Here is a 12,983-nt window from a genome sequence, read left to right on the forward strand (position 1 = left end):
CTTATCGCGGTCAGGGAATCTATTCACGGAGGGTTAAAAATATCAGAAAACTACTCTGGTGATTCACCATCTATGTGCCAACCAGTATGTGTGTGTGTGTATTTATTAAACAATCAATTTAATAGCGTGACATAATTTAACAAAAACATTAAGTTTTACAATTTTTTTTCCTTCAAATGTTTTGATTCTCAAAGTTAGGTACACATAAACGGGGCCGTCTAGGGAAGGACACAGTCTTATTTATTTATTTGTGTTTAGGCAGCAGGAAAATACTTTACTAGCTTAAAACGGTTCAGACACAGTTTCGGTTCATCACAGTTTTAGTACATACATTATTAGTATGTACAAATAACCAACACACTGGACCAGCAAATAATAACCAAAATTAAATCAACTAGACTAACCTACTTAACTAAATCGGTGAGTGTTAAGTGATAATAAAATACTAAAATCACTCGACTAAAGTACTGGCATGGTGTGAACAACAGGCTTAGTAACAAATAGCCGGTCGTGCCAATATTTAAGACAAAGCTAACACAAGTTAAAGCCACATATCTTTGCATATATTACACTTTTTAATAATTATTCGTTTTCTCTACTTGGACCAATTTAAAACCAGCTTTTTACACGGTAATACAGACGTTTTAATTTGCTTAATCAGCAAAAATATCGATTTTATATTGTTAAATTTTAAAATTTCATAACTTTACTAGATGTTTATATAGGTGTTGGAGTGGGAGTAATATTATGAGTGTTTAGAAAAAACTGAGTGGAGAAGAACAGATTAACGAGATATATAGTAGTAGTCCAGTATGAAGTGTACAAAATGGAGACTGGTTTAAAGTCGTGGGCACGTAACAATAGAAATATGGATACAAACATTATGGATATGACTACATTACAAAATGCAATGCCATCCAAACCGTCTTGTCACTCAGCTACACTCAAAAACTCTTCCGGGCAATCCAAACCGACGCCTGAAACGAAACTGGTCAAGAGACTCACTTAATGTAAATTAACCTAATTTAAAATTTCTCATGTAAAGGTGGCTCTAATGTGAGCCTCCTCCTCACTGCCCTGTCATTGTCTCTTTTTGTTTCTCATCGCATAATTACTTATTGTACATATAGCTGTATAGATTGTAAATTTTCTAATAAACGTCCTAAAAAAAAAAAAAAAAAAAGGTGGCCTGGGAACCCACACGACAGCTACTAACCCATCGGTGGTCATTATACAGTATAATATGGTAGATTGAACATGTGCTTTACTGCTGTGTCTCTTTCGGTACGTGCCTCCGAAGGCGATCCGAAGATTTTGCCCTACAGTTTGCGGTCGTGAGTGTACAATGTATTAATACTATATCCGCGACTATTATATGTACATATAATATTATTATAATGGCCGGTGTTCTATTTTTCGGCGTTATAAAGTTATTAAATGTACTGCCGGGGACCGAGCGCGATGACCGAAAGTGTCGATTACCAGCCCGGGGGGGGAAGGGGGCGGGTTTTCCCCTATTTTTTTTTCACCCCTCCTTTCGGGCCTGCCATGAGTATAAAATAGGATATCACGGGCGGACGCGTGTGTTGTAACGAAATGGGATTTACATTATTATTGTTATATTATAGTAAGCACCGACCGACCGACACCCTTCGTTTTGTGTCGAAGAGGCCGCGTGCCGGTCCGAGGCCGTTTTCGCGGGCAGCCGATAAGCGCGCACCCGCCGGACCGCGGGGACGGACGTGCGCACGCCGCGCGCTAAATGCCGGCGATTAATCTTATTCCGTTTGCGCCCCCACAGACTCCGGTGGGTTTTTTTTATTTATTTATTTTTTACCCGAATGTACATTTAGCGCAAGAAGAAACGGTTTATATATATATATATATATACATACATATTTTTTAATTCGCTAATCCGCCCCCTTATGTGTGTACACCGCGCGTTGATCCGGTCAATATGCTCGTGTCGCCCGGCGGACAGGGACAATAGAGGCAGCCTGTATACACCACCGAGTGTATAATATAATATCATATGTAATGTATACACAAAAGTCACAAAAGCCTTTTTGGGTGTGTGTTAACGCCGTTGTTCGGATTTAGTGGCGCGTAATGGACCGACGACGACGACGGTTGTGGGTGCCAGAACGGTGAATACCGAATTATATTAAACACACACACACACATCTTGAAAATCATTAACGTCGCGTGTCTACTTACATTTTGGATTCTCGGTTGGCACTTTGCCTTTGGTCACGGTTTATTAGCAAAAATATGTGCTCTGGGGTGAGACAAAGGCGACCGGCCCAAAGTCCATCCGGTCTTCTTCCCAACCGTGACAAAACACGATGATATGCAAAATCCGTCAATTACCTATACAAAATCACTTTACAACACAATGCTTGAAACTTGACTTTATCCAAATATATCGGACACAAATTTTGTATTTATACACAGCAAAGTATATAATACGGTTAATATGAAAATTGTAGACAACTTGCATTCAAGTGGTTTTAAAATCCACTGTCGATTTAATGTCTATGTTAAATATTGTACAACCCGACCGGTCGAGGAGTTGTTTGGATTTGAACAGCTGTTTTGACAATATAATAATGTATTAGAATATCAATGCTTATATTCTATTTCCTGAGATTGCTATTTCAAAATTAATATCGACTGTTTTTGTTTTTTATTGTAACCACAAAGTCTACACAAAAACAATGTGATATACAATTTAAATATTAATAAATGACCATTAAACTTCATTTTGTTTTTTAAAGAACACAAACGATAAATAATTGTGGGTTTTTTTTATTTTATAATATTAGTGTATACCAGACCGCAGGTGTTTGCAGGATTTTACCAAGATAGTGTGGGGAGGGGGGTTACTAAATATTATGTTTTTTGTATAGATATGTTGACGATAATCTCAAAGTCTTTACCACGTTTTTAATATTTCAAATAAACGTGTCGATTACTTTTCATAGTTACATTGTTATTACTTGCATACAAAATAATTGTATTTAACGGTTAAGACTATTGAGCGAGCAGACTACATCATGCTATGATCCAGGTTAGTTAATTATAATAATATTGGTTGTGACTATTATTGTAATTTTTTTAAGCAAATATGCTGCTTTACCCTGTAAAGCATTTCTGACGCTATCCCGCCTGTATCTTATGTGATGAGTCCGACTGGATTTTTGTACGGCACAGCACTGGCAAACGGCCGATGACGCAAAGCCGTTGATTCGATTAAGGGAGATAATCAAAAGTAATAAAATCAAGGCTGCTGCCGGTTTATCCGGATAAGAATCGAAAACAAGGGGTCGGTGCGCATAAAGAGATATTTAAAGTTGACAAACGCCGTCCCTGGAGTGATCCCCACTTAGGGGCATAAATAACCCGCTAAATCGGACGCGTTTGCAAGGGTGATGCCCAAAAAAAGGGGGTATCGGCCTTGCCATGTTTTCGCTAAATTACTTTTTGATCCCATCAATTGTGTGTGTACACATTACACACCGACGACCAGTAGCGTGGCTCCTTAGTCCTTGTACACTATATATATATATATATATATATATACATACAGAGGGTTTGTTTATAACGATCACCCCCAGTCGGTATCTCATAAGAGATAGGTGTAAGACTTATTTTATTTTTAACAGTTTGCCCAAATTTGTGCCTCCCCGCCTATTTTTCTTGAGCTTTCCAATGTGTTTTGACTTAAGAACGGCTGAAAATGTCGACTGGCCGATGACCAGATTTGAATCCTGTCTTTTCAAGTACTGCGCCTTTTGACAGAATATATTTTTTAAGTTGCCAGCCTTTAGATAATATTATGGAAATATTGTGTTAATTAGTATGCATCGAATACCTTAAGTATAACAAATGCTGTTAAGACTTAAACTATACAAGCGCTTTAAGATATAGCAAAAAAAAAAAAATGTTTACCAAACTTTTTTCAAAATAAAACATAGTTATATCTTATTTTTTAACAAATTATTTTGGTTTTGCCAAAAGTAGCTAACATTTTAATTTGCTTATAACATTTCCAATATTATTTAACATTAACCTTAATATTTCTTCAAATAAACGGTGTGTTTTTTTTTAAGACATCAGTTAATTTTTTTTGTAGTTTGAACATTTTTACAACATTTTAAAACATTTTCAGTAAAGTTTCTATTAATCTCGCGGCGAATAATTGATTCAAACTTCAAATAAACATTATAATGTAGCGATGTAAACTGCAGGTTTGCTCACATTTCCAATGGAGATTACAATTAGTCAAGTATTGTATTAATATTTATTTTGTTAATTTTCTCAAAACCAAAAAAAAATGTTACATTTGAATTTTCAAAATAAAAAAAAATAGTATATTTTTATTTAATTTTTTACAATCATGTGTTTTATAAATATAAAAATGCGGAGTTTTTATAAGGCGTTGAGATTTAATTTTGTCTATTAATTCAACTTTATCTGACCATTTTACAAGAAGAAGCTTCTTAATTATAATTTAATTTTGAAATCTTAACGTTACTAATTATTGTTTTGAACAAAAAGACGAATCAAATACATTTCATAGGAAAATTTTACATTGTTTAAGAGAATTGCGCGCGGTCGATTTTTAAGGAGTTTTGTAAAGGCAGTATATTTAAGAAAAAAATATATTTTAATAAATACCAAACGAGTCATTGAGCCTTTACACGAGTTAGTTTGTACAAGGTCCAAGGTGTGATTTTAATAATTTTTCGGTTCGTTTTAGAGCAGGCAAACAAAGCCAGCCAAGATTTCACAGTGGACGGACAAGACGTTTGTGGGCTTTTGACTTTCGCCTCAAAAAGAACTTAACCTAACCACCGTACTGACGACGGGGGAACGCCCGGGGGAAAAAATGCGTTTGCCCGGCGTTCAAAGGGGTCGCCGGGGTCGAGGGTTGGCCGGTTCACGGATCCGCAAACACTGATTAACCTAACCCTAACCCAACCCCGTCGCGCATATAAAAATATGTATATATACCGGTGACAATATGTTGCACGGGCAATCGAACGTGTGCGGCCAAGTGACGATAAGGACTTTCGAGGGGAGGTGGGGTTGAGGGGAGGTGACGATTTGCCCCCGGGACACGTCCAGCAACCGCATAAAGGCCAAGGGAGAGAGCCGGTGACGATTAAATTAACCAAACCCCCATACAGTATAATAATATTATTGTCCGTATGTCGATGCTACCGGAAGCAGCTTTGTCTGTGATTTTTTCTTTTGGGGGGGGGGGGTTCGAAAATTGTATTTCCAAAAGCGGCCAGTCGGTGTGTCGACGTGGCCGTTGTAAAATAATAAATTACCGTGTGTAATTGCTATCTAGTCACCGCGATGACAACAATACAGTGTATAATATATCATACGGTTTTTATCGCCGCGGTTTTGGAAACTAGTTAACGTCCAATAGCCTCTCCATTGTGTACTTAGGCTCTTAAATATACACCACCCGGAACGAGACAATACAAGTGCACATATGTGCAAAAACATTACACGGTTGCATGCTATTGCTGCATCCGATTGATCGCCGAAAATGGTATAATAATATATATATTATTCGTCATTATTTACCAACCGTAACGTACCTCTCATAACAGCAATAATAATACACTCCAAGGGCTGTATTAAAATATTATTATGAGTCGTTCAATAGTGAACTGTATAATGTAAGCAATAACTGTCCACCCCGTTCCAAAAAAATAATAAATAGATATCATGTGCTTTATAAAGCATTTGTAATGTGTATTACATTTTAAAATAAATAAATAATATGTTGTACCCACTGAAAACCAAACTTACCCTGGCCGAATACTAAGGCTCTACGCGTCATAAAGTATAACTTGAGTTTCCCAACAGAAAATCCTGTAAAACCGGGTTTTTTTTAATTTGAAATCATCTTTTAATACTTTCCAGAGCTCTATCGACTTTTGAAACATAAATGGTAACTTATATTATAACTGGTTTCTGACCAGTTTTGGACAATTATAACATGTATAAACTTTCATAGCTCTACATTTTCAGCATAATATATTCTCTCGATTGGGTTTCAAGGAGTTTTGTATTAAGCAATATTTAACAAATGGGTCTTATGAAATGTCCACCTTGTCCGATCTGTTTTCAAGTTAATTTGTATGTTTGCTTTGGTGTGTTATTATTAACCTATATGTTGTATACAAATGTTTTCTATGGGCAAAAGCCGGTTTGGAGGTAATAAATGTTTCCCCCCACCCCATTTCCGGTTAGGCCAACCCCGGTGGTGTTTGTACACAAACCCTCGCGTACGAACCGCACGTCCGGAGTGCACCTTTCTTCTCCTATTGTGGTACCTATGCGGTGTGCACACACAAACTTAGGATAACTCAAAGGGTCTTGAGTGCATCAAGTTCTTACTTCAAACGTCATGTGGCACGCGCTGAGCCGGCCAACATCGAGATTGACTATAAACAATAGCATTTTTTTTTTTTTTGCGGTACATCGCCATTCGCTTATCTATTGTGTGCACAGTATACATTATTATATTGTATTGTTATGCGACATATTTTGAGATCATCGACGACGATACCGGGGGACGAATACCCGCGGTTATAATGGTTGTGAAATGCAGCGTTATTGTTTTATACATATTATATTGTATCGGTATTAAAAGTGCACACACACATATTGTGCTGTCTTTTGTTTGGTCCTCGACGGTGCTAGGATATGTTGTCAATGGTTAGAGTAAAAAAAAAAAAAAAATATGATCTTTGGACTCGATTGGCGTTTAACATAATACCTATCGTGTTTATCGTCGACCGCGCACAAAGTTCGAGTGGACATGTTTCTATTGTGAATATGAATGTGTAAGAGAGTGTATTTCGAAAACATGTACCGTATTGTCTGTGGGACCGGGTCGACCCCATTTGGGGGGGGGGGGGTGTTGCAAAAACCGGCGCGGTCGAAGGGCGGTTTAGAATATATTTTTTTTTTTTTTCGGGGCACGTGCCGCCGTTTTCCTGCTATAATAATAATACATTGTGTACTGTATACTGTATACTAAATATCGCGCTAACGAGCTACCGATACCGTTTTGATTGCGTTTTTTATACTCTCACGATTAAAAAAAAAAAAAAAACAGCTATTCCACCCGCCCCGTGCATGTACGGTGTGGTGTACAACCCTTGCGCACCGACACCGATCGTGTTACTCTCTGTCGTTTCCTGAATTCTCACACCGCGCACACAATAGTCATACTAATTTCCGCATTTCACATACATACACACTGTGTCAATATGGTGGTACACAAGATAAACCGACAGCGTTTCCGGCGCTCAAAAGCCCGACTAGGTCTCGATCGGCCACGGGATAAGGGCACTATACATACATAGATTGACAGCAAGCGTAAAAAGCCATTTCAACAAAATATATAAGCATACTATTTTTTTTTTTTTTGACTGCCTCCGTCGAATAGCCCCTCCCAAAGTTCTGATGACCTTTCTGTTCGAATACAGTTCAAAATCTCTACAAACGTTCTACCACCGTAGCACTATATTTCTAAACTTGGTCTTCTGTACAAAGGCCGTCGTTAACTGCATTCAGATACAACTTTAGAAACCTTTTTCTTACTACAAATCATTTTGTTAGCTTTGGCTACCAAACGTCATCAAGACACCGTCGTCTTGGACTATCCGACCATTTGAAGGTCCAAACAACCACACCGGACAATGCCACCAGACCTTTGAATGTGCCCCCAGCAACAGAACAGTATTCGCCCTCGAGAATGTCGATAGTATTACCCTTGCCAAAGGTCTGAACGCATGTCTTTGTGGCCGGTTAACCGGTATTAATAACTTACTACTAATACTTAACGAGTGACTTCAAAGGAACTACTAGTATTGCAAACCTTTCTCGGCTGTCGAGGCCACATTTCGCGTTCATATTTGATTACTGGAACACCACAATACAATATTTTTCCCCTACATAAACTCCTAACTGAACTTAAAACTTATAACCCATAAGTCCTCTGTAACTAGCCTAAACTGTTTTAGGTCTTTCCGGATCAACACCATCAGTCACCAAGGTGGCCATGACGACGCTATGAGCCCTCTCGACTTGCCTATTTGCCTTGTGGATGGCGCGATGACGTCAGCACTAATTGGACCTGTTCTGAACACAAAATAGCTATAGCTCTTATTCTGAGACGACCAGCTAAAAAATGTCTGTGACATGAAATGTTAAAAATAAAAAGTATAATTTAATTAAATCTTATTTTAATAGGTATTAGCTTGTATATATATTAGTACACATGAGAAACAATACTGAAAGGTAATATTTTACTTTTTTACAAACATTTTTGACACATTTCTATTTTTAATGCTACTAGATGACTATCAGTAAGACAAAAACTCAAAAGCAATTAATGTATATGACGGTGAAACAGTGAATATCGCTGTTCCGTGGACTATTCATAGACTCAGCCTTTAATACTCGTATGGTAATGGGTAATCGCATTTAATTAATTATTTACAGGTAACAAGTATGTACGCAGTTTTGACTTAAAGCCATGGACACATCTCAAAATGAGCAACAATAGAAATTAGAACTACTGTTTTACTTATGAAAAACAATACTGAAAGGTGAGATTTTACTTTTTTACAAAGAGTCATGTACAATTTTCGATACCTATTTATTTCTAAGGTTTAAAAAAAAAAGACTTGATGAGCATGGGTGATCGCATTTTATTGATTGTTTACAGGTCAAAAGTCTGTACGCCGTTATGCTTTATGAACACATTTACTTATGACTCTCAAAGGAGATGAGATTTTTTGAACTATACAGGTTAACGGACCGATTTTCGAGCCTTTCAATCGCATCACGCAAGTCATACGGAATTTCGGCATTTTATGAATAATAAGAAAGTACTGAACATAAATACTCTATAATATAAAATTAGTAAATGAACCAAACATTAAAAATGTGGTGTTATTTTTTTTTTTTGTAAGAATAACATACATCAATTAAACCCATTTAGTTTTATATTTTATTATATAATTTTTACAAAAAACTATCATATTTATATGTTCAATGGTTGCAATAACCAGTTACGTCCAATTTTGTTTTTGGACATAACTGGTTATTGCAGCCAACTAATTAACCAAATATAACCGTACTCTTTGTTTATGTTGATCTGTAGACCCTCTAAAAAATTTAACAGGCCAATGACTAAAAAGAAGAAGCGATAGTGATCGTCTCTTATCTTTCAATTTGATATTAAAAGAAAGTACCAAAGTAACGAAGTAGTAATATTATTATCTTATTCATGTGCATCATCTTGTGGTCGGGTAGATTATCTTGGTTTAGTTTAGGCTAGTAATTATTCTTTAGAAATGTGCCGTCTTAAGTCCCGGCTACTTGACTGTCCGCGCCGAGTACATCTTTTCAACATTTTTCTTCTTACGGTAATTATATATTATATTCTGGGACGCTTACTTACAAAGTAATCGTATCCGCAGTTTGTTTGCGTACACCGCGGTTCTTTCGAGTAGCACAATTATCGTTGTTAAAGACAAACGATACTTGGGGCCTTTTCGTTTCATTCTGGTTAGGTAAAGCCGATAATGATAAAATCGACAATGATAAAATCTTAAAAATTGGAAATGGAAATTACGTTCAAATAATCATCGCAATCGTTTTTAAAATTGTGCCATTAAACTGATACGGACTAACAACGGATACCACAAATCGAATAGTGTGTGTGTGTGTGTGTAATAAGTATGTAAGTAAAGGGCACAGAGCACAGACGACACTATGATGGCTTCGCAGAAGTTTCAATGTGTATAGCTAACGGCGGCGGCGGCGGTCGATGGGAAAGTTGTTATCTGCTGCTCCTTGAATGGTCGACAGCAACCCCTTCACAGCGTGCGCCCGATCAATATCTGCGCAGATAAGAGGGGTGGAAGAGGGGAAGGCGACGCCACCGACCCCTCCGGCGGGGAATCCCCGGCGTTTGTGTTGCCGCCATCTTGATTTCACACCTCTCTTCCGCGATGATAAAATTCAAGATGTCGGCGAACGGGGCCGGGGGGCGACGGCGAGGGGTAATAACCTCCCCTCACCCCCCGGAAACGTCTTATCCGCGTGTGGGCATTTAGATCTTCTCAGTGTGTATATTTATTACGGTCTCGTCGAGTATGATATTATATTACTATGTATGTGTACGTATACATAATACACACACACCGGGTTTTATAAATATTTAAAATCGAACACGATGCACTCACTCGAATAAGGTCGTTTCACGCGAACCGGTGGACCGTAAGTAAGTAAGTAAGTAAGTGAAACCAATTTGATTTTTGAAAAATTGTTTTTAATACAATTTTCCTGATAAAAAAATATACACGGAAAATCAATTTATCCAGAGACGGCCTTGTACAGGGTGATTCTGTTTTAACTATTATAAATACTATAAAAAAAATAAGCAACTCGATTTCGCATAACGTTCCCTCAATTACCCAAAAACCATATCGGCCGACCATCTCTAAATGGGATTTTCCCCCTCCCAATTTTGGGCTTTTTAATTTGGCCCGCCGCGGGTCTTGCCGTTTTATTATATTATATATACAAAACTCGGAAGACATAAAATTAATTTTGCCCGTCTCTGTTTGTTTTGTGCTGTCTAAGTATTTCTTTTTTTTTTTTTTTTACTGCGAATACCGGCCGTCTTAAGTCGGACGTTTGCATAATGTTGTTTATTGTTTACCAATTTAATGTACTATCAACAGCTGTGTTAAAAATACCAACCGACTATTTTGACTATTTCACTAGTACTTTAATTAACTTACCCGGCAAGTTGATAATTTAATAAAATTAAATATAATATAATATTCTTATTAATCGAATAATAAGTGAAATTAAGGTTTCAGCAGCCTAATCCATGGCCATGCCTTAAATTCCTATCGGGTTTGATAGGAATTATGCTCTAAATAGACACTTATATACCTACTTAGTTAAAAACTGTTTAACCCGTTAAACCTTGTAGTCTTTTATCTCTTTTGGTATTTTTACATGCGATTGCGATAACATTACTATGTAACTTTTATTTACCGTTTTTGTTAATCTTATGCGAGTGCATGCACTTGGATATTATTATCAAGCTTGTGGTGAGGTATGCATTTTTGGAAACCAAATAATTGTCGTCGGTGTTGTATTCAGATCTATGTGATACACTTGAAAATTGCAAAACACTATTGTTACAGCCATATCACTCGACTTGATGCGGATAAGATTGTATCAGTAGTTTTTGAGTTTACACGGTTAAAGTCAGTTTAATCATGATCGACCGTTATCGACTACACGAGGACAACCGTACAATTTCAAATATTCAATACATTTTCAAACAATGTATCAAATGCCCTTTGTGATCTAAGCTAGTTTTTTGCACATATATTGACAAAAATCAACACTTTATCCCATCAAAATAAACTACATCTTTGTTGTACATACATATTATTATTGTCAGCTGTGTAATGTGTATTTTTTTTAAGCAAAATCATTACCTTGCGGATCCAAAAGCGACTTGAGTCGAAAAAATTTAATCAACCACAACCGCTTATAATATATATTGAATGCGTTTTGGTATACCGAATGACTCTCGAGGGGTTACAAATGCATTCACACGAGTCTTTAATCTGACGCCACACTGACGCTGCTACGACACTTGGATTATTGATGGCCTTTTGTTGTTCACCCAAAAATACTCTATCATTTCATATAGCACACGGTGTCATATTATTTTGTAAATAATTCTTCACATCAGTAGGTATAACACAGTGTACAGTCGCGTGAAACCAACAAATACATGAACTTTGTTTGCCAAAAACAGTGTCGTTATAATATTATTTTTCCATACAGCAGTGTAATAATATTCGGGGTCGCGTTAAGGGAAGAGGAGCCAAGTGTCCCGGAGCCGGTATAAGTTAAGGGGAGGGGGTGCTAATTTTATAATATTGACGGGGGGGAAAGGGGAAGGAGCAGGGCCTTCGGGATGATACTTTTAGCGCTGGCAAAACTTAACGACAAAGCTTAATTGTTATTTTTTTTTTTTATGTACCTCCGCAGTAAGGTAAAGAAATACCGAGACTATATTTTCCGCATAGTATAACGCAGTACAAACAAATAAAAATAAAAAATAACAGCAATAAAACAAGTAAACCCGCTGTGACGGTGTAAAAAGCTCACTCTCTCTCTCTTATCCGGTTCGTCTGATCTGTCGCATTATTTTTTAGGCAATTGAACTTTTGGGTTTATTCGAGGGAAAAATAACACTATATATTATATAATAAAACATATTACTATATTTTTTTTTTCTTTTATGTAACCTTACTGCCGAGTTCGGACTCGACGGGGGCGGTTTCACGATAGCACCATTACAGGCGCGAAGGAGCGAAGGCGGGCAAATAAATATAATTGAAAGGATACAAAAGGTCGGTGAAGATTTTTTTTTCTTATTTTTTATTTTTTTCATCTTTCACCGCGACGTATATCATCGCGTTTGAAAAAAAAATTATTATTATTATTGTTATAACAATCCCGGGGGGGGGGGGGGTGACGGGTTAGGTTTTGAGGGGTGACAAAGGAATACCGATAAGAACGTCGCTAAGGGTGTGTGGGTACTACGGTGGTGGAGAGGACGTTATAGGATGTAGTACAACATAACCGGGATACGGTCGGAGAGGGGTAGGTTGTGATTGAAGGGTGTGGTGGGGTGAGGTGGGGTGGCAGGGATGAAAAAGGGAGGAAAGGACGGGCGGGCGGGCGTGGCGGCAATCTGGATGGCGCTGATAAGACGACGCCCGTAGTTACCGGCCGCCGGTTACCATGGTTACCGCGCTTTGCGGAAGCAGCGCCCGTGTCATACCGGAAACGATGCTACCTCGGAGATTTTCTCGTTACACACATAAATGTACATATATATA

This window comes from Adelges cooleyi, unplaced genomic scaffold, assembly GCF_023614345.1.
Source record: "Adelges cooleyi isolate 19-005CV unplaced genomic scaffold, UGA_ACOO_1.1 ACOO_flye_CR_arks_rails_tigmint_CR_PRNA_807, whole genome shotgun sequence".
NCBI lineage: Eukaryota > Metazoa > Arthropoda > Insecta > Hemiptera > Adelgidae > Adelges > Adelges cooleyi.